The 27857-nt window shown below is 29.8% G+C and overlaps 2 protein-coding genes and 1 non-coding gene across 3 annotated transcripts in view; 1 reads left to right on the forward strand and 2 right to left on the reverse strand.

The window, feature by feature from the left end:
- The window catches only part of LOC129916565 (uncharacterized), a 210202-nt gene that overhangs the window by 32526 nt on the left and 149819 nt on the right, over window positions 1-27857 (forward strand). The window lies entirely within an intron of this gene.
- Window positions 1-27857, reverse strand: part of LOC129916566 (uncharacterized) — an 86365-nt gene that overhangs the window by 23585 nt on the left and 34923 nt on the right. The window lies entirely within an intron of this gene.
- Window positions 11388-11460, reverse strand: Trnar-ucu (transfer RNA arginine (anticodon UCU)). The gene has a single exon. It is a non-coding gene; the product is annotated as a tRNA-Arg (tRNA).

Here is a 27857-nt window from a genome sequence, read left to right on the forward strand (position 1 = left end):
AGGTTTCTAAATATACGCGGGCAGAGACCTATCATGTTTTGTAGAGCTAATCGCACTGATTACGAAACGGTATTTAAAAAGTCCCTAATACTCCCAAAATCTGGAGTTAAGGGCAAAAAACGGTTTTTTGGACCTTTACCCATTGAAAAAAAATCTAGCTTCGTCAAATTTTTACCCATTTTTGATTTTTATACCTTTTCAAAAATGTATAAAACATGTGATTCGGATAAACCATCTAGAATTTATAAGCTGCCAAAGTTAAAAAATTCCATTTTTTTTGTCATTTGCCCAACTTCGACATCAATTTATAATATACATTAGACTGATTCAAAAAAAAAATTTTTTTTTGTTCAAAGCATTGTTGAAAATATTGTTGGAAATGACGAAAAAGAAATACTGTAAAAGTTTCAGCCATTAATGTTAACATTTAGTACCGCCGCATCGCAAATTTCTATTTCCCATAATGGTTCATCAAAAAGGCTAGATTTAATCATTTTCTTGTATAAAATTGAACGCTCTACAAAATTGCATTTATAAAATTTAAAAAAAAACGGACGCGAAAAATTGATTAAAATAATTTTTAGTTGAAAAAATGAATAATTCGAATTTATTGAAGAAATCTAATATGATAGTATTAGGGGTTTGAGAGTTATATAAAAGGATCTGTGAAACCAAAACACAACAAAGAATACAAATATTCGAAAATTTTGCCAAATTTTTTGAAAAACCTAATAATTTCGTCAAAAAATCGGAAAAAAAAATGAGAAAAAACTACTTTTTATATTTTAAAGTTGAATAACTTCGAAACGCGGGGGTAAATCAAAAAAATTAACAAAAGCTTTTTTGTAGAGCGGACAATTTTACAAAAGAAAATGATTTTTTCAAGCCTTTTGGATGAACCATTAAAAAGATAAAAAATTCTAAACACAAATACACAATCTTTCCCATACAAATCGTATGGGAAATAGAAATTTGCGATGCGGCGGTACTAAATGTTAACATTAATGGCTGAAACTTTTACAGTATTTCTTTTTCGTCATTTCCAACAATATTTTCAACAATGCTTTGAACAAAAAAAAAAAAAAAAATTTTTTGAATCAGTCTAGTATACATAGGTATGTTTTCAAAAGAACATTCTGTTTTAAAAATATATTTTTAAATAATATTCATTTCCAAATGAAACGAGGTATTTTTTATGAAAATCAGTTCAAAATTGGCTTAGAAAAAAAAAATTTTACGATTTCAACCCAGGCACCGAAATTCGAACGTTTGGGCACCGAACAAAAATGTTATTTTGGCACGTAGTACGATAACTTGGGCGCCAGAATTTGATAACGGTTTTTGGTAGAGGCGTTCAATGCAATAATTTTTTACTATAGGAGGGAGGGGAGTCTATTTCCCCTACTTTAGGAGGAAGGGTCAATTTTCAAAAAAAAAATTATTAAAAAACAACGGCAACACTTAAAGTTGCATGTAATGATACCATTTACGAAAGGCAGAATTGTACATTTACTTTTAATTTTTAAATCAATTTATTTCAACCAATTGTTTTTGAAATAATCGATTTCAAAGTTAAAAATAGGCGAAACGAAAATTTTTTAAAACTCATTAATTACTATTTTTGTCCAGACTTTGAATTTTAATAAAAAAAAAAATGACTCATGCAGAAAACTGCCTCAATTGATTCCTTATCGAATAGGCATATGTTTCTATGCCTTCTAGGTTTTGAAAAAAAAAAAAAATGAAAAGGTACAATTCGTCGGCGTAAAGCAAAATATAGACCAGGGTGGATAATTTTTGAATCCAAAAAAAATCATAGTAGAATGAAACCCATTGGAAAAGGAGGTGAATATGATGAAAATTAAAGGAAAAATAAATTACGGGCGAGCCGAATTCGGGAAGTGGGTGGGTTGAGTTTTTAATGGTAAAAAATGGTATATCTCGATTTACGGCAAAACTACAAATGCTATAGAAAAAAGTTGTATGGCAAAGTTGTAGGTAATAAAAAGATCTACAACTTTTGTATCAACAATTTTTTTTACATAACCTCAAAATTTAAGTGAAAAATTAAAAAAACCGAGTTTTTGGTTTTTTATTTTTATCTTTTTCAAAAACAAAAATTTTTCTACGAAATTTGGTGAAAACTTACCTTATTATGTCCCAAATACACTGTAATTTATTTGATTTAAAATATTAATTTGTTTACCTTATTTTGATTTAATACCAAAAAAACACCCTAATTTTCAATCGAAAATTCACGTGTCAAAATATCAGCTTTTTTCAAAAAGTCGGTGGGCATTTCGTTCGTTAAAATGTCTATTTTCTGATGGTGTAAAAAAAAATTTACATTAGAATACTATAGAACATGTTCTCGTAAAATTAAAAAAATGAAAAAAGCTTGAATTCGAAACAAAATGTTTATCATTGTTTACAATTTTGGCCTATTTATTAAAATTTACACTTTAATTACTCAAAAAAAGTAAGATTTCATGTAACATTGGTAAATCTTACGTTAATTAAAGTGTAAATTTAATTACATGTTCTATAGTATTCTAATGTAATTTTTTTTTTACACCATCAGAAAATAGACATTTTAACGAACGAAATGCCCACCGACTTTTTGAAAAAAGCTGATATTTTGACACGTGAATTTTCGATTTGTATTATTTGGTATTAAATCAAAATAAGGTAAACAAATTAATATTTTAAATCAAATAAATTACAGTGTATTTGGGACATAATAAGGTAAGTTTTCACCAAATTTCGTAGAAAAAATTTTGTTTTTGAAAAAGATAAAAATAAAAAACCAAAAACTCGGTTTTTTGAATTTTTCACATAAATTTTGAGGTTATGTAAAAAAATTGTTGATACAAAAGTTGTAGATCTTTTTATTACCAACAACTTTGCCATACAACTTTTTTCTATAGGATTTGTAGTTTTGCCAGAAAACGAGATATACCATTTTTTACCATTAAAAACTCAACCCACCCACTTCCCGAACTCGGCTCGCCCGTAATTTATTTATCCTTTAATTTTCATCATATTCACCTCCTTTTCCAATGGGTTTCATTCTACTATGATTTTTTTGTACTTTTTAATATGGACATAAGGGTGGTCCTTAGGAAAAAAAAAAATTGGGGACGACCCCTAGATTGGTTCCAAACTAGGAAAAAAATGCCCTAATTTTTTCAAATTTGTATTCCTAACCCTTCCTGCCCTGTTTCATTAAGAAGTTTATACGTATGAATGATCCAACTTCAGCTATTTATCCAACACTGGACACATAATATCGCCCCTGTTTAGTAACTTCTAATCAAAATAGGGCCAGGAAGGGTTAGAGATAAAAATATGAAAAAATAGGGTATTTTTTTCCCACCCTAATGGACATGAAGGAAAAGAAACAAGGCCCTTCTTTGAATTCCAAATTAAGATGCATAAGCATTGCTTGTGTTACAATTTACTTTTGTTTGTAATTTGTTTACCCAGTAAGTGAGAAAATTGTAACTAACAATTAGATACTGTATACAAAACAACATGTTATTATTATTAATTAATTGAGGCAGATGAGAGAATCAGCAATTATTAATATTTCTACAAAAGTATCCTCCTGGCAAAATGCATCTCATTCATCTTAATGTCTATAGCAGTTCATTTTGTAAGTTCTCAAACACAAACTACAAACCACCATCAATTGGCCATATCTATACTACAAACTTGCTTTTCCCAGCCTTAAATGCCAAACAAACTGGAGTATCACGTTTGTCGGCGCCATTGTCGTCGTACGACGTATTCGATGGCACTCGACAGCAGCCAGCAACAGCAGCAATTTATCGAAGGCCATCACAAGTAAATCCATTTGGAAAATCTTCAGCACACACCTGCATAATTATGAATCTCAAATGATATCGTTGTCGTCTTTGGTCGTTCCAAGGAGCACATAGCACCAAGAGAATCTCCCATCATTTGGTTGGAAGTTTTTCATATCAACCATATCAAGGTGGAGCTGGAGCCATCTTATATAGATTTACCATATCTCCACTTCGAAGTACCTAGTCATATATGTTAGCTGTTGGCCATTATTCGGTTTCGAGCTTATAATATCACAACATTATGTGTCTCTCGAAATGAACTAATTAGAGGCGGTATAGAGGTGTACTTAAGAGAGTTCGTGATGTACCGTTGCTTGGAGCGTTTGCATCATATCATATCGCATCGTCGTGTCCAAGTTGTGCAATTCTAAATCTTTGTGGATATGCGACCCAAAAGGGACATGTAATTTAATTTCAAAGCCGAAGAAACTTTGCAAGTTTTCTTAGAGAAGTGCTTCTTGTGGCAGTTTGGTATAAGTTCCTAGTGGCATCGATAAATTGTCGATAACCTCTCTTCTCTAAGTCCATGCAGTTTGTTGTGTGGATTCGATTGCAAAGGGAAGATATCGGTGAAGATAGGTATTCAAAATCGGACTTTTGGTTGAGAGAATGTGGAGCGGGCTATTATTTGGCCGGCTGCTGCTGCTATGTTGCTACTTTTGAATGGTGCAACATTTGCGGTGTGTGGCACTTAAATTTAATGGAATTACGTATATGGGATTTATCGTAATGATGTAGAGCACCACACAGTATGTGTGCTTGGTAGCACTTGGTCGTTTTCTTGGGACGACAACGACGACGGACGACTTCGTAGCAACAAGGATGGCGATGTCGATGATGACAACGAGACGTGTGTGTACTTTTACAGTGTATGCACCTATCTATCTTTAACTATACCTTGTCCTGGTGCATAGTTAAACTTCAAAAAATTACGAGACAAGTTGCAGCAAGTCGGTGGCTGTATTTAGTAAAGTTAAAAAAAAAAAAGAAATGAGATTCAGTTAACATATTTGGAAGAAAAAAACTAGGCTGGTTTGGCAGCAGGCAGTCGACGACAGCGGCGGACGACATAACACGGTTTGCAACTTTTGAGCTTATGTGTATACTTGATTGGTGACGGCATTTTCCAATTAAACTCTTATTTTTGGACTTGTCTTGCGGTCTGGGCTAGGACTGAAGTAATGTGAAAGCCAAAATAATCCAGATCTAGAGTTTTTCCACACTTTTTTATTCATGATTTTGCTAGATTTTTTTTTTTTTTGGAATTAGTTCACTAAGACATCAGGTTAGGTGGTATAAGTTATTTGAAAGTGAAGGCCGATTTCATAGATTATACTTGTTAACCGCACAACGTTTATAAATATGTTTGCCATTTGAATGATTTAAATGGATCACTTGAAATTAACCATTTTTGTTTTTATTTTTTTTTAAGTTGAAAGCGAAATTTTGAAATAACATTCAACATTTATAATGCATCAATTATAAAAGATGAAGGCTAATGAACTATTTAGTTTAATAAATAAGTGTTTTTAATACCTTTAAAGAGTAGGTAGGTGTCAGATTATTGTGGGCGATTTTTATCATGGCCTCAAAAAATTATTCAGGTATAAAACAATAAATTTGGCAAATTAAAATTCAACTTGAAATTTTAGTTTTAACTTTATTTAATCCAAGTAATGCTCTTGATAAATGCTTTGCTATGCGCTATGATACAAATTTTGATAATAACTATGAAAGCTTAAGTTTTAATTTGTTAGTAGTTTTTTCTAATTCTTATACCTTAATGGTATCTCTTGAAGATTGTTTTTCTATAAAATACCTGGAAAAAAATGTTTCTTTACTGATAAAAATCTTGTTTTTTAATGTCATTAAAAACATGTGATTTATTCTAAAGTTTCACGGTTATACCTTATGCCCAGCCAAGTTCTCAAGCACTCTTATTTACAGGAACCAACACTCGCAATGACTGACTACCTACTAATGGCTTTTCCAAAAATGCCAAAAATTTCGTATTATTTGTTGAGATAAGTAAAAACAACTGAGGTAGTAAATTTCAACTTCTACAGATGAGTATTTTTGAAATAAATAGGTTCAAAAATCACAAAAGCCGTAACTGACTGACATTATGGAGTAGAAACCTGAAATTAGGCACAGTTTTGGATCTTGTCGCGCATATAAGGGTGAACATTTGTGATTCTGCCTTTAAAAATTAATAAGGGTATTCACGTAACGAAATAATTTTTTACTTTGCAGAAAAATAGAAAATTCCGCAAAAGGTTTAAATGAACACCTCAGCAGAAAATAATTGCGTAAACAAAGGAAACAAACATCAGCTGTTTGTTCAACGTCAAATTGAACTTATAAAATTTGTTTAATTAAAAAAATGTAATTTGATCAAATAAAATAATATTCTCTTTTCAATATTAACATAATTTATTTGTGGTTATCTGAATAATAAGACATAAATCGCGTTCAAAAAGATATTCCAGATACCCTATCCGATAGGTGATTGAACACACCCAAAGTTTATCAGATTTTTTTTACTACGGTTTCTGCTTCAAATTTGTGAGATAAAATTCTATGATTTGCGGAATATTTTTCCCATACAAATTTTGACAGCTCATTTCTACCGATAGAAAATTCTACGGTGTCTATGGGTTTTCCGCGTTTACGTGAATACCCCTAATATCAAAAAATGTAGAACAATTGTGATTATAGCAGAATATTGAAAATCTATAGCATGCTACTACAGCTGCTAGTTTGTATCAGTTAATTGTGTTATTTTCAAGTTATGTAATTATTATTACCAAACATTGTACAGCATTCTAGAATATTGAAATTTGGTATACCTATTTTTAATATCTACCCACTTTTGAAATTAAATATCTACTCATTATACAAAGTTATATTTTAGGACTTTGAGCAGAAAGCATCAATTAAGAACAGAATCGAAAACAACCAATTTTTGAGATCAAAATCTAAAAAAACATCAAATTTTGATTTCTGACAATATAAAAAAAAAATCTAAATACGACAAAAACGCCTATATAAATGATATTTTGGAAAGAAACATAAAACGTAAAAAGATTTCATTGAAAATGCTTTTCGAAACCACATCAAGGCGTCTGAAGACTGTTTTTGTTTTTACATTATACAATTTTAAAACAAAAACAATTCAAATCTCAATTCTTGGCACAATAAAGTTATAATCTTTTGTTTTTGTGGTGTTAAAATTTTCCGTAAAAAAATTTTTAATAAATTTAACTGTTAAAAGGTTAATATGTAAAATCGGTATTTTCATTTTCAACATTTAACCTTCACTAGAATAGAACGACCTTTTTTGCCACAGTACACACAAAAATTTTAATCAAATAGTGAGGCGGCTTAGCATTAAAAAAGAGTTCAATCGTGCACTTTGTGATAAAAGCATGAAATTAACATCGTTGGTAGTACTCAATTTAAGAGTTATTTTGAGATATTGGGCCACCTTGTATTCCATTCGGAAGGGTAGATACAAGACTTTTTCTGTGTTGCACTCGATTTGTTGCATATCGTAGTATAGGCAATGAAATATTGTATTAATATGATACATGATTTCGAGGTATTTTCTTACGCCCGATCGAATAAAATCAATACCAAAATGTCTCGACCATCATGTAAAAAGTTATTGGACTCTTTATGAATTGTCTTTTACTCAAAGAGAAAGAGTCAAAATATTATCAAGTACTCCTTGAAAAAAAGTGGTAGGTTGATAAAATTTCGTGTGGACGTTTCATATACCATAGAAAAAAATAATAAAATATGTTCATCAAAAAATTTCAGGTCAAAGGGTGTTTTTTTTAGCGAGAAAGAACACTTTTGAAATGGTACCATTGCAGCATATGGAAAATTTTTGCATTTTTTTGAACCGCATATATATTTTATACATCGTAAGAGAATCAAAAATAATCAAAAAATGAATTATATTTACCATGGAATGTTGAATTTTCATGAAAAACTTAAATAGCTTGCTTTTATTTTTTATTAAATTTTCATACAAATTAATATTTTGAAGGAGTGAGGTGCAAAAGTAAAAGTATGAAAAATAATTGTGCAGTTTGTGATAAAAGGATCAAATTAAAAGGATTGTTAGTACAATATGTAACCCTCATTTTAAGATATTGGGCCTTTTAATATTTCACCTATGAGGATGTACATGAGCCATCTAATAATCATAAATTTCACAAAACTTCATTTAAATTGCTTTCTGTGCATCGTTATAAACATCTTTAAAGGTAAAATATTAAGTGGCCCAATATCTTTAAATGAGGGTTATATATTGTACTAACAATCCTATTAATTTGATCCCTTTGTCACAAACTGCACAATTATTTTTCATACTTTTACTTTTGCACCTCACTCCTTCAAAATATTAATTTGTATGAAAATTTAATAAAAAATAAAAGCAAGCAATTTAAGTTTTGCATGAAAATTCAACATTCCATGGTAAATATAATTCATTTTTTGATTATTTTTGATTCTCATACGATGTATAAAATATATATGCGGTTCAAAAAAATTCATAAAATGTCCATGTGTTGCAATGGTACCATTTCAAAAGTGTTCTTTCTCGCTAAAAAAACACCCTTTGACCTGAAATTTTTTGATGGACATATTTTATTATTTTTTTCTATGGTATTAGAAAAGTCCACACTAAATTTTATCAACCTACCACTATTTTTCAAGGAGTACTTGGTAATATTCTGAATCTTGCTGTTTGAGTAAAAGACAATTTATAAAAAGTGCAATAACTTTTTACATGACGGTCCAGGCATATTGCTATTGGTTTTATTCGGGCGTTAAAAATTACCTCGAAATCATGTATTATATTAATAAAAAGGTTTCATCAGCTATACTATGATATGCAACAATGCGGGTGCAACACAGAAAATCTCTTGTATCTACGCTCCTGGATGGAATACAAAGTGGCCCAATATCTCAAAATAACTCTAATATTGAGTACTACCCATGATATAAATTTCATGCTTTTATCACAAACTGCACGATTTAGATGCTAAGCCGCCTCACTAAAAATCGTTAGGGCCGTTTTTGAGAAGTAAATTTTTTCATGTCGGTACCGTTAATTTCGATTCTAAAATGAAAATATCAAATCCGCCTCCAGCAAATCGCACAGAACTCATAACTACCAAGTTTGAAGAAAATCGCTTCAGTTTTTTAGGCAGTAGTTTAAAATATAGATACATACTGAAATGCAAACGAACAGACAAATGGACAGAATTGCAAAATTTTATATTTATCATGTCTGATTGTTATCTCGACTTTGACTTTTTCCCAAATCCTAAACTTGTTCTATAGTAGCGATATAAAATCGCAAGTGAAAAATTGAGAATGAAAGCAAAATTTAAATTTATTCTGCCCACTGTGGCTCAGAGGTTAGAAGTGTTGCTCGGAAGCAAAACTATTCCAGGTTCAATTCCCGGCTGAGGTTTAAGTTTTTTTTTTTTTTTTTTTTAGATTTAGTAAAACGTCAGTTTGCAAAGAGTAAAAAAGGCATTTTAGGAAATTGGTTCCTAATTTTTTTTATTTTAGGCCGAAAAAAAATTTTTGTAATAATGGATTTATTACAATCTTGCAATCAAAATCAAAATCTAAAAAAAAAAAATGTAAAAACAAATTGACGTTAAAAAAACACTACAAATAACAATAATGAACCTAAAAAAAAAATCACGCATAAAATTACACACACACAGACTTAAAACTATCCCACGATTATTTTATATTTAAATTTATTTACTGCGATTTTATTGTTGTTGACATATTCTCATGAAGAATTTAATTGGTGCTGTTAAGTTTTATGAACTGTCGCTTAAGAATAATGACTTTCGTGCAAAGATCACACACACATTACGAGTACTATCAGCGAAAAAACGGAAGGGCATAAATAGAAAATAAAATTATTATAAATTTATGTGCGTGTATGTCACAATTTGACCCAGTTAAAATTATTTGTCATTATAATTTAATGATTTTCAGCTTCAAAGTCAGTGGTACATACAGTAGATACATGCGATAATCGTATAATTAATTTTTCTTGAATAATCAACCTTTTATTTAAAAATAAAAATATCTTTGATAGAAGAAAATATAGTGACGGTGGTGACCATGAAAAGTTGGTACATATCTGCATATGCATTACTTTTTTATGTATTTAACTAATTAAAAGTTCATGACCACTAATTATGTGGAAATTAGTAATCGATTAAATTAAAACAATTAATGCAAAATAAGTATTTTTTTTTATAAATTTAAAAACTGGTGTGGTAACTTAACATGATTGTTATTAAGAGAATTTTTTTTTAATATCAGTTAGAATTTTATAAAAAAAAAAACGCCAACAAAAAAATATTTTCTGGTTTTCGTTCCCTTCAAAATTCAATTATAGCAAGGAACTTGGTTTTATAGATAACACTGGTCAACAAAATTTAACTTTTTTTTTGCCACAAGAACCAAAATATACTTTTCTAGTAGTTTTTGGGGTGCTGAATCCGAAACTGAAGCCAGAAAAATTTGATTGGCCTCCGTTTTTGAAATATTACCGTTATAAAATGCTAAAAAACGTCATTTTGGCTGTTTTCGAGGTTCTGTTTTAATGTGGGGTAATTCATTACAAACAAATTTGTAAAGGTGATTATAAGAACAGATATTCTTCTTTCAAAAACTGTTTAAATCTTTCCGATATCTCTTTTATTGCTCGAGATATCTTAAGTTTCAGTTAAAAAGCTAAAGAGAAACTAAATTTAATCTAAAGTTTAAGTCACTGGTCACAGAATTTTTGCCACAAGAACCAAAATATACTTTTCTACTAGTTTTCGGGATGCTTAACTCGAATCCGCAATCAGAAAAATTCTATTAGCCTTCGTTCTTGAAATATAACCGTTATAAAAAAACTTTTATAACGGTAATATTTCAAAAACGAAGGCTAACAGAATTTTTCTGATTGCGGATTCGAGTTAAGCACCCCCAAAACTACTAGAAAAGTATATTTTGGTTCTTGTGGCAAACAAATTTTGATTTGGTTGGCCAGTGTTGTTTCTGATTCAAAGACCGCTACTTAAATTCTAAATATCTCGGGCATTAAAAGAGATATCGGAAAGATTTAAACAGTTTTTGAAAGAAGAATATCTGTTCTTATAATCACCTTTACAAATTTGTTTGTAATGAATTACCCCACATTAAAACAGAACCTCGAAAACAGCCAAAATGACGTTTTTTAGCATTTTATAACGGTAATATTTCAAAAACGGAGGCCAATGACAATTTTCTGACTTCAGATTCGAGTTCAGCACATCAAAAACTACTAGAAAAGTATATTTTGGTTCTTGTGGCAAAAACCTTGTTGACCAGTGTAATCAATTTATTTTCGATATTTTATATATATTATAATAATTTATTTATTTATTTAAATTATTTTTCAAATTATATAAAAATTATTGTTATAAATTTAAATTCATACACCATCATCCCTTGTGGGGATCGAACCCACGACCTTTGGATTAGAAGTCCAACGCGCTATCCTCTGCGCCAAAGGGACATGTATCAATTCGTTTCAAAAGCTTTTAAAGAAACCTAAGAGTGAGTTGAGTTTATTCATTGTGAATTTATTTAAAATAAAAAATTAATAAAAAAAAATTTGCGCTGAATTCAAATTATGTTGTAATTTTTTTTTATTGTTTATTGTAATATTTTTTTTTTTTAATGAACAAACAATCAAATTAAGTTTTAAATAACAAATAAAATACCAATATTCGTAAAAAAAAAATAAAATGTTATCGATCTAAGACCTTAGCTGCTGATGGAATGGACTGAAAGACACATAGCCGTATTTAAGGGGGGGGGGGGTTATGGGGTTTAACCCCCCCCCCCCGAAATTTTGTTTCAGAAAACAAAAGATATAGTATAAACAAATACCTACAAGTCTAATATTTGCAGTACTAAATGGTTTGTTTGTGTATTTTAGTAATTTAATTACCTACCTGAAAATCTCTCTTAAAGTCTCTACCAATCTCGTATCGTTAAAGAAGCTATCGATGAAGTTTTTATAAGGAAAACAACAATTTTGTGGTCCATTACAACGGGATTTTTCAAAAAACTAGTTTTTAACTCTTTCATCATTTCCTAAAGCACTCTGTAAACACCTTAAAATGTTCTTTTAAGAACCCTTTAAATAACACAAGTATTTATCTACAAGGTTTTTGGTGTCGAGACTAAACTATACTTTTTCAAAGGGTTGCTGAACTCGAATCCGAAGACAAAAATATTCGTTCACATCTCGTTTTTGAAATATTACCGTAAAATCTAATTAAGTCTTTCCGAAATCTTATCCTTTTATTTCAGAGATTACCTATGTAAAATATTTCGTTATATTTTTAGCTTTCTATTTATCAAATTGTTTCAAATTAGAAAATTAGCTCATACCAAACAACTTGGATTATTTAAAATTTTTATTTTTAAGTATTCCCGATTTAATTTAGAACTAAAGAAAAATTTCATTTTTCAATGTTTTTATCTATAAAATTGTGCGAAATAATTTTTTGTATAAAGCCTAATAATGGTTCAAATTTATTTCTTCAAAAAAATTTTCTTGCTCGCTAACGCTCGCAATTTATATCATACAACTTATCACTCCTTGCACCAATTTAAAATAGAGATGCCGCCGAATATTCGACCATTTTATATTCGGTACATTCATAAATTCTTTTACGGTAAGCAGAGCTATTTTAAACTTTTAACTATGAATTTTTCTCCTAAAAAATACTTAAAAAGGATATTGGCAAGTTTTTCGCTCTGACACAGTTCTAATGACCATTTGCTTTAGCGGAATTAACCCTCTGTAGACACACCTCTTTTTTGCAAATTTAATTTATACTTTTTCATGTGGCTAGAACTTTTTTCGGTCTCACTATTTTATAGAGAATCATATATGAAATTGATGTAGAATATTCCGAGGAATTCGAATATTGTATTCACAATTCAGAAAAATGTATTTTCACCCTTATAAAGACACTTTTTTGTGACCACTTTTAATTTTTGTGCTGCCAAATTCGCAACCGTGTGCCGACAGAGGGTTAAGAATCGACTGCAGTTACATATAGTTGATAAAAAAGTTTTGTGATTCCTAAAAAAAAATTTGTTCGCTCTGAGGTATTAAACTTAAACAATATTTATATTTTAGTTGTCAATTGGTAATGAAGTCACTTCAGTTAAAGTTAATTGATTTCAAAACGTTGAAAATGGGATAAACTCGAGTTTTTCTTAAAAGCAGCTTAAACAGTGTCTATGAATACGTCCCTTATGTCAACATTTTTGTGATATTTGTTTTTTTTTTTAAATGAAACGGTCCCTTTTTTATACCAATTCTTTAAGTAAATCAAATTTTTTGTAAGCGTTTTTAATATGAATAAAATGATGTTAAAAAAATTTTGAAACTAATGGCAATTTTTGTTTTTTTTTTTTTTTTTTGGAATTCATGTTTTTTCTATTGAACATCAAAACCTTTACCAAGAAGATTTTTTTTAAGAGTGGCAATAACTTTATTTTTTTTTTAGGTATATTTTTGACACAGGGTTGTAAAAATCATTTTATTTTTAATGCATTTGCTTTCCATTACATTTTTTTAAAAGTATTTATTGCAAATAAAAATAATTTGCATTAAAAAAATATTTATTGCAACTAAAAAATATTTGCATTAGAAAAAAAACTTATTGCAACTAAAAAATATTTGCATTGAAAAAAAAATTTTATTTGCAACTAAAAATATTTTGCATTAAAAAAAATTACTGCAAATGAAAAAAAATTGCATTCAAAACAATTTTGTTTTTGCAAACAGAAATATTTTGCATTAAAAAAAATTTATTGCAAACAAAAAATCAATCAAAATGTGTGCATTAATTTTTTTCTTAAGCAAAAATTTTTATTCGCAACAAAATTTTTTTCAATGCAATTTTTTTCTTTTGCAATAATTTTTTTTCCAATGCAAAATATTCAGTCCTAATTCAGCGAACATGCAACAAAAATATCATTGCTACAATTGATATGTAAATCTACAGGACTTTAAAATACAAAAAGGTAACAAAGTAAAGCATTTGGTGCAAGGACCAAATAACTCTTCATTCTGTTATATTGCTATATTTGCGTGAAAATTTCACCTCTGAAGTTTGGGTAAATATTTCCCATTGATTATTTCGGATTTCATTCAACATTATCTCAAGGCCTTGTTATAAGTTAAGACAGTTAAAGACTTGGTGTTCTCTTCCATTAATCCACCTGATGCCTTTGTTATATTGAGCTATCTGTACTTTATAATGATAACACTGTGCTACAAAATAAAAAAAATTAAATAAACCCGACAAATTACATAGTGTAGGCTGTTTATATGGTCGAATAATGCATATAAATATTTTTGTTATATTTTTGGACCCCTCCATTTTTTTTTTTATTTACAAAAAAACCATTTTTAACGACCTTACAAAGTAATCTATGAATATCTCAGTCATTTTTTAAAACAATTCTCAATATGTTATATGTTTTTGGAAAGAGGGTTCTTAGACCTTTTGAATGATGTGTATAAATCTATTGTTTAAATAAATAAAGTTAAGGTTTTTATCCCATAAATCTTAAAAAAGTGTTTTTTTTCTTCAATTTTTTCAACTTTACCCATTTTTTTATTGTATTTGACCAAAACTGCGGAATCTATGCTACTTTTTCGTAACTAGAAAATATGGCATATCATGATGTGTATTGCAAGGTGCACAATAGGGTGCTCGCTGTTTTAAAATAATTAGAATTTGTATGCTCCTTAGATCTTATATGGTTGGAAATAAACTAAAAAAATTATTCATTAAGTTTCAAGTCTCTAACTTAATTTTAACCCGTGCCGCCAAGCGGTTGAAGTTTCTTACGGGACTTGGACATGGGGTTTCTTGGACCATGTTCGATAAATTTTAAATTCCAGCCAAACCATTTGTTCAAAAAATTTAAAACTTTACAGACCCAAACTTTACAAGTGTAGCTATCATGTGATGAAATTTTTCAGATTTTTGATTGTTATAATTTTAGAGATTTAGTTTGGTAAAGAAAATTATTTTTTCAGACATTTAAAAAAAATCGCCTTTTACAAAAAAATTAAAAACCGTACATTTTTATTCACAAATAAGCAAACTATGAATTAAAAATAAATTTTAAATAAACATACTACTCTTATTATTTGTGAATAAAAATGTATGGTTTTTAATTTTTTTGACATTAAACGTGTAAAAGGCGATTTTTTGAAAAAGTCTGAAAAAATGATTTTCTTTACCAAGCTAAATCTCTAAAATTATAACTAATTAATTCAAACATTTTTATTGAATATATCTATACAAATTTCCCTACCCTTTTGTTCCCAGAGTTTATAAAGAACCCCGCACATTTTGTATGGGAGGTGGCCTTCGGTGAAATTGTCTGAAATTTTAGTATGTTGTTCTCTTGAAGCCCCTGATAAAAAGTTGATATGGGCAGAAAGTCGAAAAATGGACAGTTTTTAAGATAACGGGTTTTTACCGATGACTATCTCAAACCTTTTATAAGGGATAGTAACTCTCTATTTTGTGTTTTGCGCTATTTTTTAGTGGAATCCATAAGTTTTTAGGGTCGCTGAAACCGAATCCGAAGTCTATTTTGACCCATCACGTCGGGGTTTCAAGATAACCTCAAAATGCCCTATCAAAATGGACTTCGAATCTGGTTTTAGCGACCCGAAAAACATATTTTTACTATAATCGCACTCCCAGATTTAAAAAAAAAATTTTCTAGGCTGTGACATTTTTTGAGGTTATCTTGAAAACCCGACGTTATGGGTCAAAAAAGACTTCGGATTCAATTTCAGCGACCCTAAAAACCTATGGATTCCACTAAAAAATAGCGCAAAACACAAAATAGAGATTTACTATCCCTTATAAAAGGTTTGAGTTAGTCATCGGGAAAAAAACCGTTATCTTAAAAACTGTGCATTTTTCGACTTTCTGCTCATATCGGCTTTTGATCAGGAGCTTAAAGAGAACAACATACTTAAATTTCAGACCATTTCATCGAGGGCAATAATGCATTAATTGTATTTTTTTAAATTTCAAATGCACACTGAGGCAATTAGAAAAACAAGAACTCTAAAAAAAAAAATGTAAAAAGCAAACAATTCAAGGTCGACCCAAGACACGACATGTTTAAAATTTGACCTGGTCATTTTTTGCATACTTTATTTTCTAAGTGATGAACAGTAGTATAGGTAGGTAATTAATTTCAAGAGGGGTTTTTATTGTTTTGATTTAATTATTATTGGTATCTATTATTTTTTAATTAGTCTATTTGCTTATCATTTCAAATAAGTCATTGCTATAAACAAGGTTTAATAATTAATTACTTTTTTTGTTTTTTTCTTTTTTCAGGTAAGAGTTTTGTTATTTCTATTGAAGCATGTCTATTAGGTAAGCTATTTTTTATTTGTTTTTATATTTATATATATATGAACAATTGAATGAAAAAAAGTTGCAAACAATAATTTAAATGAATGTCTGTTTAACGTTCTTGAAAAGAGCAGTTTTCAGATTCTGAGTTAAGTAACTGTTTATGCATTTTCTTTGTAAAATCTTTCCGAATAGAAATTGAAACAGTTTTCCTGATCCTAAAAATTGATAAATCGATTGAACTTTAAATGCAAAGTAGTAAAGAACAATATAGCATATAATTTGTAGGCCCCTCCTCAACACCCATTTTGCCAATTTAAATTTCTATCGGTAGGAGAGTGAAGGTGTCTGATAAAAAAATATTTATCTTTAATGTTTAAAATTTCATGTCCTTGATGCAACTCCATAAGTCTTTCACAACAAAAAATAAAATGCACGAATGGGTCGCACGAACTTGCTCTTAGAGTTAAAGTTGCTTAAATTTTTAAGACTTTTTATATAGAAATTTGGAAAAAAAATAAAATTCGTTTTTTAAAAAAATAAAATAAAATCTAAAATTAAATTGCCCTCCAAAACAAGTATGCAGTTTGGATTGATATATTAACATGCATTTTTAGAAAAAAAATTTTCAAAATCGTTAGAGCCGTTTTTTAAAAAACTAATTTTTTATAAATAATTTTTTGGAAAAAAAGTTTTAAAATAAAATTGGTATGCTATTTCGTAGAAATCACTAATCAACATCTAAAAACAAAATTTCAAAAAAATTCAATGTCCCGTTTTCGAAAATTTGATTATTCAAAAAAATCCAAAAATTATTTTTTTGAAAATTTTATTTTTGGTTTATATTTAAATTATATACATAAATGCTTCTTCACAAAAAGTTTCGTTAAAATCGAATAAGTACTTTCGAAGATAATCGGATTTGAAAAAAACGGTTCTATGGCAGGTACCGTTAATAATGATTTTCAAAAAAAAAATTTTTCATTTAAAGATAGACCTTAGCTTGAAACTAACATTTGAATTTTTTAAACAAAATCGTTAGAGCCGTTTTCGAGATATCTAATTTTACTTAAATCGGTATATGACAAGTACCGTTATTTTTGGTCCAAAAAAATTAATTCCAAAAACCCCTCTGGAGAGTCGCCAAATAACGCTACATACCAAGTTTGACATTAATCGGTCCATCCGTTCAGGCTGTAGCTCCTTATACAGACAGACAGACTGACAGACAGACGGACTTCCGGGACCCACTTTTTTGGCATTGTCTACCATCGTAATGTCATGGAAAAATGTTATCTCAACTTTTTTTTTTTGTACGAATGCATAACTTGATATATAGTACCTACCTATATCGCAAGTAAAAAATACAAGCCAACAAAGTTGAAACATGCCAGAACTGACTTCTGAAACTCTTTCTCTCCTCTATTAGTCACTTTAAGGAGTGTTGTCTATCGATAATATTATCGAACTTGCTTGTTTAAAACTCAAATCTTATAACAAAATCACACCAAAGAAGTGTAACTTAAAACTCGCGTCTATAAGAATAAAAAAAATTTAGTTTTGTTAAAGACGCTCGAAAAATGTCAGATTTCATAAAAAAGTTAAAAACTAATCACGTCGTCATCTAGGTTTCTCATACATATGACAAGCAAGAGATTCTTTCATGTACTTATTTGTGATTGATTTTAATCTTTATAGAAATTAACAAAAAAAAAATATGACGACAATTTTTTTCCGTTTTAACTCTTAACCCTAAATGTTGTATGTCAACGTTTTAATCGTTTTAACGATTCAATTTAAAATCAAGTCACATGGTCGAAAGAATTGTGTTAGAGCAGCTGGTAAAAAAACGATTTTTTTCTTTCTTCGTAGACAATTAAAAATGTTAACTACCTGAAAGCTAAAACTTGGTCAACATGGTTGTTTCCACCTTCCTGCCCCTTCTAACTTTTTTTTTTTAAATTTATTAGCTATGCTTTTAGTGTTTAGCGACATGCATTCTTGTATCGGCTGTAAAGCCACATTAATTGCATGTAATTTTTTTTTTCTCTTGTTAATTACTTGGACAAGATCGCACGGTTGCACATTTAAAAGCCTCTCTAATTTATTACCGGCTTAATGCCGGAATATCAAGCAAGGTAATCAATTCCATCGATGCATTACGAAGATGAACAAAGATTATAAAAATAAAATTGAAAAGAAAAAAAATAATAATAATTTTGGTATAATAATAATAAAAACAAAAAAAAAAATACCAATCAATTGAAAATATCTAACTAATCCATCTAAATGTGAAACATTGCATCTAAATCTAATCAAAGGACACGGACATGGACACGGCCGGTATTTTCATTGTTCCACAGACACCTGGCTTGGCTAAAATAAAATAATTCAATGCATCTATCAAAATGGAAATACAAAAATATATAGAAACATTATTTGCCAGCCCATTGAGGCTAAAGTAAATGTTTATTCGGTTGAGCAATTCCGTCAATGCTATCGCATAATTTCATAATGCATTTAAATGCACTTTCCAAATGAAAATTTTTGCCAAAATGTGGCCTTTTTCGCCTTTGGTCAATAATTTTGAATTTAGAACCACATGGCTCTCATAAAATGTATTGCATCAGGTTGCAGCATTCATTGTGTTGGGGTGGTACTTTTTTTGTCGGTAGTCGCAATTGTGACTGAAGGATTTTGATTTGCGAACTGTACGAAGGAGATTTGCATATTAGGGGATGGTGGCGATAGAATTACCTTTGCATTATGACGACGGGACTAATCGATGTTGATGAATGAATTTATATTTTCAAGGGAATATAACGGCTGGTGCTGTCCGTCAACTACTAATAAAAACTAAATCGCTAACAGGGTTATAGATGAGAATTAGGAGAAGTGATTTTTACATTTTGATACACATTTTGGCAAAATTCAGCATATTAATTAATAGTTGAGATATTTTAGTGTCCAATCTTTCAAATTTTTTTTCAAATTTAGAGAACTCATGAAAATAAATAAAGTAGGTGGTTTTATGATTTTTTTTTTTTGTAAAGAATTGTTAATCTTGCTCTTGAAAATGGTGACCATTTTTTTCTACCGAAATTTATTTTGCGATCGTGAATCTCCGTCGGAATTTATTTTCAAGGAACTAAAAATCGTTTGAAATGACAGCTTAATGCTTCTGGAAAATTGATTGCTGATATATTGATGATAATTTTCCTTCCCATGTTTCAAACAAAGGAAAACATTCATTTATAAACCAATCAATATCTGTCGAACGCAACATTATCAAAAATCCAAAAAACTGTAAAAAAAAATATGCTGAACTTTCAGGTTTTTTTTTTGTTGATTTCAGCTCTTTAGTCTAACCTATGCTTCAAAGGTGGCATATAAATAATTTTTGGCGAAAATTATTCCAAGAGCTGAAATCAAAAAATACATTATTTCACATTTTTACTTGCGATATAGGGCAAGTTTAAGATTCAGAAAAAAATCGAACTCGAGATAACAATTTTACATGAAATTACGATGATGGAGAATGCCAAAAAAGTGGGTCCACCAATTCTCTCTGTCTGTCTGTACCTCGAGTTACCGCCTAAACTAATTTATCGATTTTCTTCAAACTTGTTAGTTCACAGTTTTGGGTGATTCCCTAGAGGACAAATTGAAATTTTTTTTTAGGACCAAAACTAACGGTATACCTGTCATATAACGGAAATAGAAAAGCTAATTTTTTTCGAAAACGGCTCTAACTATTTTGATTAAAATAGTATTACAATTGAGCCAACTTTTGAAATAAAAAAAAATATTTTTTGTACGGTTATTAACGGTACCTGCCATAGAACGTTTTTTACTTGCGATATAGGTACTATATATCAAGTTATGCATTCGTACAAAAAAAAAGTTGAGATAACATTTTTCCATGACATTACGATGGTAGAGAATGCCAAAAAAGTGGGTCCCGGAAGTCCGTCTGTCTGTCTGTCTGTCTGTATAAGGAGCTACAGCCTAAACGGATGGACCGATTAATGTCAAACTTGGTATGTAACGTTATTTGGCGACTCTCCAGAGGGGTTTTTGGAATTCATTTTTTTGGACCAAAAATAACGGTACTTGTCATATACCGATTTTAGTAAAATTGAAATATCTCAAACACGGCTCTAACGATTTTGTTTAAAAAAATTCAAATGCTAGTTTTAAGTTAAGGTCTATCTTCTAATGAAAAATTTTTTTTTTTTGAAAATCATTATTAACGGTACCTGCCATAGAACCGTTTTTTTCAAAACCGATTATCTCCGAAACTGCTTATTCGATTTCTACGAAACTTTTTGTGAAGAAGCATTTATATAATAACAATATAAGCCAAAAATAAAATTTAGAAAAAAATAATTTTTGGATTTAAAATAAAAAAAAAAATTTTTGAAAATTCAAATTTTCGAAAACGGTACATTGAATTTCTTTAAAATTTTGTTTTTAGATGTTGATTAGTGATTTCTACAAAATGGCGTACCAATTATATTTTTAAACTTTTTTTCCAAAAAATTATTTATAAAAAATTAGTTTTTTAAAAAACGGCTCTAACGATTTTGAAATTTTTTTTTTCTAAAAATGCATCTTAATATATCAATCAAAACTGCAAACTTGTTTAGTAAGGCAATTTGATTTCAGATTTTATTTTATTTTTTTAAAAAACGAATTTTATTTTTTTTCCAAATTTCTATATAAAAAGTCTTAAACATTTAAGCAACTTTAACTCTAAGAGCAAGTTCGTGCGACCCAGTCGTGCATTTAATTTTTTTTGTTTCTTAATATCTCGTACAATTTATATTAAAATTTGAAAAAAATTTTCCAAAAGCACAATTTTGGATTTTTCAAAAATATTTCAAATTTTTTTTTCGAAAAATCAATTTTTTGAAAACGGGTTAGTGAAAAATTTTGAAATTTGGTTTTTATGCGTAGATTAATTATTTGCTCAAAATGGCATACCAACTTTTTTTTTTGAAAAATGTTAGAAAATTTTTTTACCTATATGAAAAATTATTTTATAAAAAAAGAATCTAACGATTTTCAAGTCATTCGGTTAATGCTAATGCTGGACTTTTATTTTTTTTTTTCTATAGAAATAAAATATTTGCAAGGTTTTTATGAAAAGGTTTGATGACTGGCAGCCCTATACTTTAACCTGCGCTTCTGTTGATTTGTTTTCTAGATTATGTTATTTATTAGAGGCCTTTAAACGATTAATTTTCACTTTTGTATGCCCTTAGATATTTTTTTTTAATTCACTTAGTTTCATTGCATACTCGACAACTATAAAAATAACCCAAAATTACAACCTAAGGTCATCTCGAGTGCAGAATGACTAATTCAAAGGTATTTTCTCTTCCTATTGATTAGTTTCAATAACGAAACAATTACCCCTGATTGGGTCTCCAAAGTGAAAGCAAAAACATTACTTAAAACCGAATGTATCCGTTTGTATCCTGGTATGCAAATTAACCTATCTACTCCCCCAGACTTTAGAGTTATTCGCCGAACATATACCACCTTCCTATCAAACGTTTGTATACGTTTAGTTGGTAGGTTTGGTCAATTGGATTGGATTAGATTGCTGCAATTTTTGAAAGTATTCTCCTTAGGCACTTCGCCATCTGTCAATTGTCCGCCATTGAAATCTACTTTTAGATTGATCTGAATTGCTTCACGGCAGCCTCACAATATTCTCTTGGGTTATGTTAATGTTGTTGATTATTGGGAATTGCTCAAATATAAAATGGCGAGGACAGAAACTACCACTTCAACGACGACAATGGACAACGTCTCGGTCGTTAGAAGAAACAGCGATTTGTACTCTTGTCTGATTAGTTTTCAGCTACAATGATTTATATCAATGTGTGTATGCGAGTATCTAAAGCAATATATACCTTCAGTATGTTTTAGTCTTAAGAAACATCGTTAAAGTTTATTTGAGGGTTTTGAAAACACTTTTTGTATGCAAAATAGAATTTTGTATGGTTATGGAATGAAGGCTTAGATGATGTTTTTAGTTTTAAGAAGTTTATTACAAAACCTCAAACCAACATTTACATTGATTTATATGGGTAAAACCATCAATTTTGTCACCATACATGTTGGTTTTCAAATCAGCAGTGCAAGTGAAGTAAAGTGACTGAGTCTGAAATTAGGAGACCATGAAACTACAAAAAAAAAAATGCCAATAAAATTTTAATATTTCAAGTTAATTCGATGATCATTGTTATGACTGTGGGTTATTCAATTTGCAAAGATTTTTGTTAAAATAGTTTGTTATAGGCTATATTCTTAAAAAAGCGATAACAGAAAATCAACACTTTCCGCAAATGAAGACGAATTAGGCTCAAAAACTTTCATTTTTTATCGAGAATAATAATTTTGTGCCGTGGTAATGTTACAAATGACCAAGCTTACCCTATGTAAAATATTACCGATCATTTTCAACCAGCACTTACTGCTGCAGCCATCTACATATCAGAAAATGGCTGAGGCAAAAATAAATGAAGAGGCCCAATCAACACCAATTAGAAGAAAGTGTAACCAAAAAAAAAAAACAGGAAACTAGAAAAAATCACATTCCCTGGCGAAACTTGTAACTTTAAAAAGTTGACGGGCATATCCCTTTTCCTGCTTATAAGCCCGTATGCATAAAAACAGTAAATACTAGCTACTAGATAAAAACCATAGTCATAGGTCATCTTTAACAACCGTTTTTCGAATCGCAACTTTTCATAGGAAAGAGTAAAAATTCTTCTAGTTCCTAAGAAGTCCAAGTCCAAAACAATGTTAATGGATATGTTTTGTTGCATACGCAAAACTCTATAATCCCTATTGCTTATAAAATTGTAATATATATGCGCGCAAGAGTAATACTACCTAACTTTGATTATGAACTTAGATCTTAGAATATGCCACTCTGCTATGCATCCTTTTGCGACACAAATTCAAAATAAATAAAATGCACGACTGGGTCGCACGTACTTGCTCTTGTAGTTCAAAGTATCGTTATCTTAGATATCTATTGGAAATTTAAGATTTTGTTTAGTGTCGAGAAAAAAATACAAAAAAAAAAAAAAATGAAAGTTAAAAAAATTACATTTAAATTTATTTTTTTCAAAAACCTTTTAAAAAATTTTTTTCAAAAACTTTTTTTTAATTTTTTTTTACATTCGCCAGTTCAAAACTATGTCTATAAATTTTGAATAAAATTGACTTATGCTTTGATGAAATTTATGAACTTTAAAAATATGTAAATTTTTGAAAAACGGCAACGCCATATTTCCGTTTTCCGCATTTTTTGAGAAAAACTAAAAACGCAGTTTTGTTAGAATCAGTAAGAGTATTACGTACACTAAATTTAATCAAAATCGTTAGAGCCGTTTTCGAGAAATTTGCAATACCTCGAAAACGTTATATGGGAGATATGCGTTAAAACGGAGATATTAAAAGAATAAAAAAAACGGGTCAAGGGAATTACGTAAAAGTCATCTGTACCAAGTTTCAAGCAAATCCATCCATCCGTTTAGGCCCTAGCTCGATGTACAGATGGACGTACAGACTCACAGACGCACAGACGTACAGACCGACGGACGGCATGACGAAAACCACTTTTTTGATCTTCTCCATTATCGTAATGTTGGTTTTGATTAAAACCTCAACTTTTTTTTTCTACACGAAACCAATACTTGCCCTATAGAGCAAGTAAAAATGATTATTGAAAACAAAAAATAAAAACAAAAAATTTGAAAAGATTTTACAAAATAATAGAACTTTCAAGAAATTAGTTATAAAAAATAATTTAAATAAATAATTAATAACTTAAAAAATTGAACTAAAATATAATTTACGAAAAAGTAAATTTTCCAAAAAAATGAACAAAAAAAAAAATATTTTTCAAAAACTAATTATATTCTTTGAATGTTTTTTCTTTAGAAAAAAATATGAATTTTTCAAACAAAATATGAATAAAGACTTTTCTAATCGCGGAGCTGAGACATAGTAAATAAAAGAACACTTTAGTGAACTCCTTGATTTTCATTAAAAATGAAAAGATTTAAAAAAAAAGAAGATAATTTTCTAAAGGAAATTGATTAAAAAAGAACTTTTTTTTTTAAATAAAAAAAAAACTAAAATGCACGACTGGGTCGCACGAACTTGCCCTTAGAGTTAAAGTTGTTTAAATTTTTAAGACTTTTTGGAAAAAAAAATAAAATTCGTTTTTTTTTTTTCGAATAAGTAGTTTCGGAGATAATCGGATTTAAAAAAAAAAAAACGATTCTATGGCAGGTACCGTTAATAATTATTTTCAAAAAATTTTCATGAGAAGTTAGACCTTGTCTTAAAACTTAGGTACATGTGCATTTTTTAAACAAGATCGTTGGAGCCGTTTTCGAGATACCTATTTCAATTTTACTAAAATCGGTATATGACAAGTACCTACCGTTATTTTTGGGCAAAAAAATTAATTCCACAAACCCCTCTGGAGAGTCGCCAAATAACGCTACATACCAAGTTTGACATTAATCGGTCCATCCGTTTAGGCTATAGCTCCTTATACAGACAGGCAGACAGACAGACGGACTTCCGGGACCCACTTTTTTGGCATTGTCTACCATCGTAATGTCATGGAAAAATGTTATCTCAACTTTTTTTTTTTACGAATGCATAACTTGATATATAGTACCTATATCGCAAGTAAAAATAATTATTCATCTTTATTCATAATAACTAATCAAATTCGATTTTTCCAATTCATAAGACTAAAATATCCAAACACTGTCAAGTTATTAAAAAAACAATAATTAATAAATTTAGCGCACATCACTGTACCATCTAATATCCATAAAATTGAATAATTATTTCCTGATCACTGCACCAAATCAATTACAAAAACAAAACATAAAAAAAGAGTCTATGGGAAACTCCATTGCAAAACAACTAATCGACTTGGTGCAACTATGTAGGTAAGTTGGTGCGCAAATAAATGTGCAGCAGCCCAGCAGCAACAAACCAATTCAAGAACACGCGCAACACACTAAAAACTCTTTCCATATAGCCGCCAGTTTGACTTGCACAACGAAATTCTTTAAATTGGTTACAAGGCTCTTGTTAGCTTGTTTGCTAAAATTTTTGATTCGGAAACATTCCAAATTGATTCTTAGAGAAGCTAATTGGCTTGAAAATAGTTTTAATTTTACCCCCGTTTTATTCTGGTCTATGAACAAACTTAAACAAAAAAATGATTCAATTAAGCTTCTGACCAAATCCCAACCCACTTATGGTAAATTCCATCTTTGATTACGAGTTTGGCAACATTAATGTTGAAGATTTTTGAATTAATCCAAAATGGGTTCCATTTTTCTCAACAAATTGTATGAATCCATCAGATCTAATCATATAGCCAATTTGAAATTTTAACACTCTTAAATTCTTTGCACAAAAATAGTGACACTAATTTATTCTTTCATTCCCATTTTTGACTTGTGTCTTGTGCGCTGCAAACATGGACATCAACAATTTCGATTTTGCGAAACCGAAATTGTTTCCCCAATAATTATTTATATTTATATTTTCACTGCAAGTGTTGTGTACACTTTGTGGCAGACACCAGCAACTAATAGTGTTACACCAAAATTGGTATAAAACATCCAGTGCAGAACATATGCGTGACTGGTTTTAAAGTCTTTTATGTTGAAGCTTTTCATATAGACAAGCCATAAAGTCATGAGAAAATTGTGCCTCATATTTTAGTCAGTGTTTGATAAACCCACTCGTGGAACGTTAATTTGCATTATGTTTTATCTCAATTATTCAAAAATGGATTTTTTATGTCTTGAGGCAGTTATGATACAAGATTGCTGTGAAGATTTATGCATACTTTAATGGAGATTTGAAAATTTTGAAGAAAAAAAATTAAACATCAGCAAATTCAAATGGATCCATTGAATGTTTAATTAAAAACTGTTGTTTGGGACTTTGCATGTATTAAAAATGTTAAGCTTTTTGAGTTATGGTTTTGTTTTAAAATAAACTCATTGACCGATCTGGAAACAAATCTGTTCCGGTTCTTTTGTTTTTGTTCTTTAAAAACTTGAAAGTAAATGACCTTAATGCAATTAAAAAAATATTCAAGAATTGATTTTATTTAGACTTGAATAAGAGCTTTTAAAATTTTTGATTTTGGTAAAAAAAAATGTGTGTGAAAAAGGTATTGATTTTGGAGTAACTTAAATGCAAAGTTAAAAGCCAAAAAACTTTCTGTGCCGTTTAGTGGCACATTCATTTTCAATATTACGCAATGAACGGAACGGATAAAAAAAAAGGGTCGACATGAACGAAATAGAAATTCATGTCACGTCAAGGTGAGTAAGACGATAGCCTTATGTCCTTATGGATCTTATGTCCCACTCAAGTGAGACATAATAAAAAGTAGGCGTTTTGTGCCAATAACAAGGAATTCACAAATTATAAAATTATCTCCCACCTGGGTGGAACATAACTATATATAACTCAATTTTGGACTTATATCCCACCTTATTGGGACATAAGTCCACATTAATTTTTTATGGAATTTTGCCTCACCTAACATTTTAACTTGCGATATATGTAGGTACTATATATCAAGTTATTCATTCGTAAAAAAAAAAAAGGTGAGATAACATTTTTCCATGACATTACGATGGTAGAGAATGCCAAAAAAGTGCGTCCCGGAAGTCCGTCTGTCGTCTGTCTGTCTGTCTGTCTGTCTGTCTGTCTGTCTGTCTGTCTGTCTGTCTGTCTGTCTGTCTGTCTGTCTGTCTGTCTGTCTGTCTGTCTGTCTGTCTGTCTGTCTGTCTGTCTGTCTGTCTGTCTGTCTGTCTGTCTGTCTGTCTGTCTGTCTGTCTGTCTGTCTGTCTGTCTGTCTGTCTGTCTGTCTGTCTGTCTGTCTGTCTGTCTGTCTGTCTGTCTGTCTGTCTGTCTGTCTGTCTGTCTGTTTGTCTGTCTGTCTGTCTTTCTGTCTGTCTGTCTGTCTGTCTGTCTGTCTGTCTGTCTGTCTGTCTGTCTGTCTTTCTGTCTGTCAGTCTGTCTGTCTGTAAACGAAGCCTCAGCCTAAACGGATGGACCGATTGATGTCAAACTTGGTATGTATCGTTATTTGGCCACTCTCCAGAAGGGTTTTTGGAATTAATTTTTTTGCACCAAAAATAACGGTACTTGTCATATACCGATTTTAGTAAAATTGAAATATCTCAAAAACGGCTCCAACGATTTTGTTTAAAAAATTCAAATGTTAATTTTAAGCTAAGGTCTATCTTTTAATGAAAAAATTTTTTTTTTAATCATTATTAACGGTACCTGCCACAGAACGGTTTTTTTAAATCCGATTTTCTCCGAAAGTGCTTTTACGATTTCAACGAAATTTTTTGTGAAGAAGAATTTATATAATTAAAATAAATCTATATAAATAAAATTTCCAAAA

This window comes from Episyrphus balteatus, chromosome 3, assembly GCF_945859705.1.
Source record: "Episyrphus balteatus chromosome 3, idEpiBalt1.1, whole genome shotgun sequence".
NCBI classification, from domain to species: Eukaryota; Metazoa; Arthropoda; class Insecta; order Diptera; family Syrphidae; genus Episyrphus; species Episyrphus balteatus.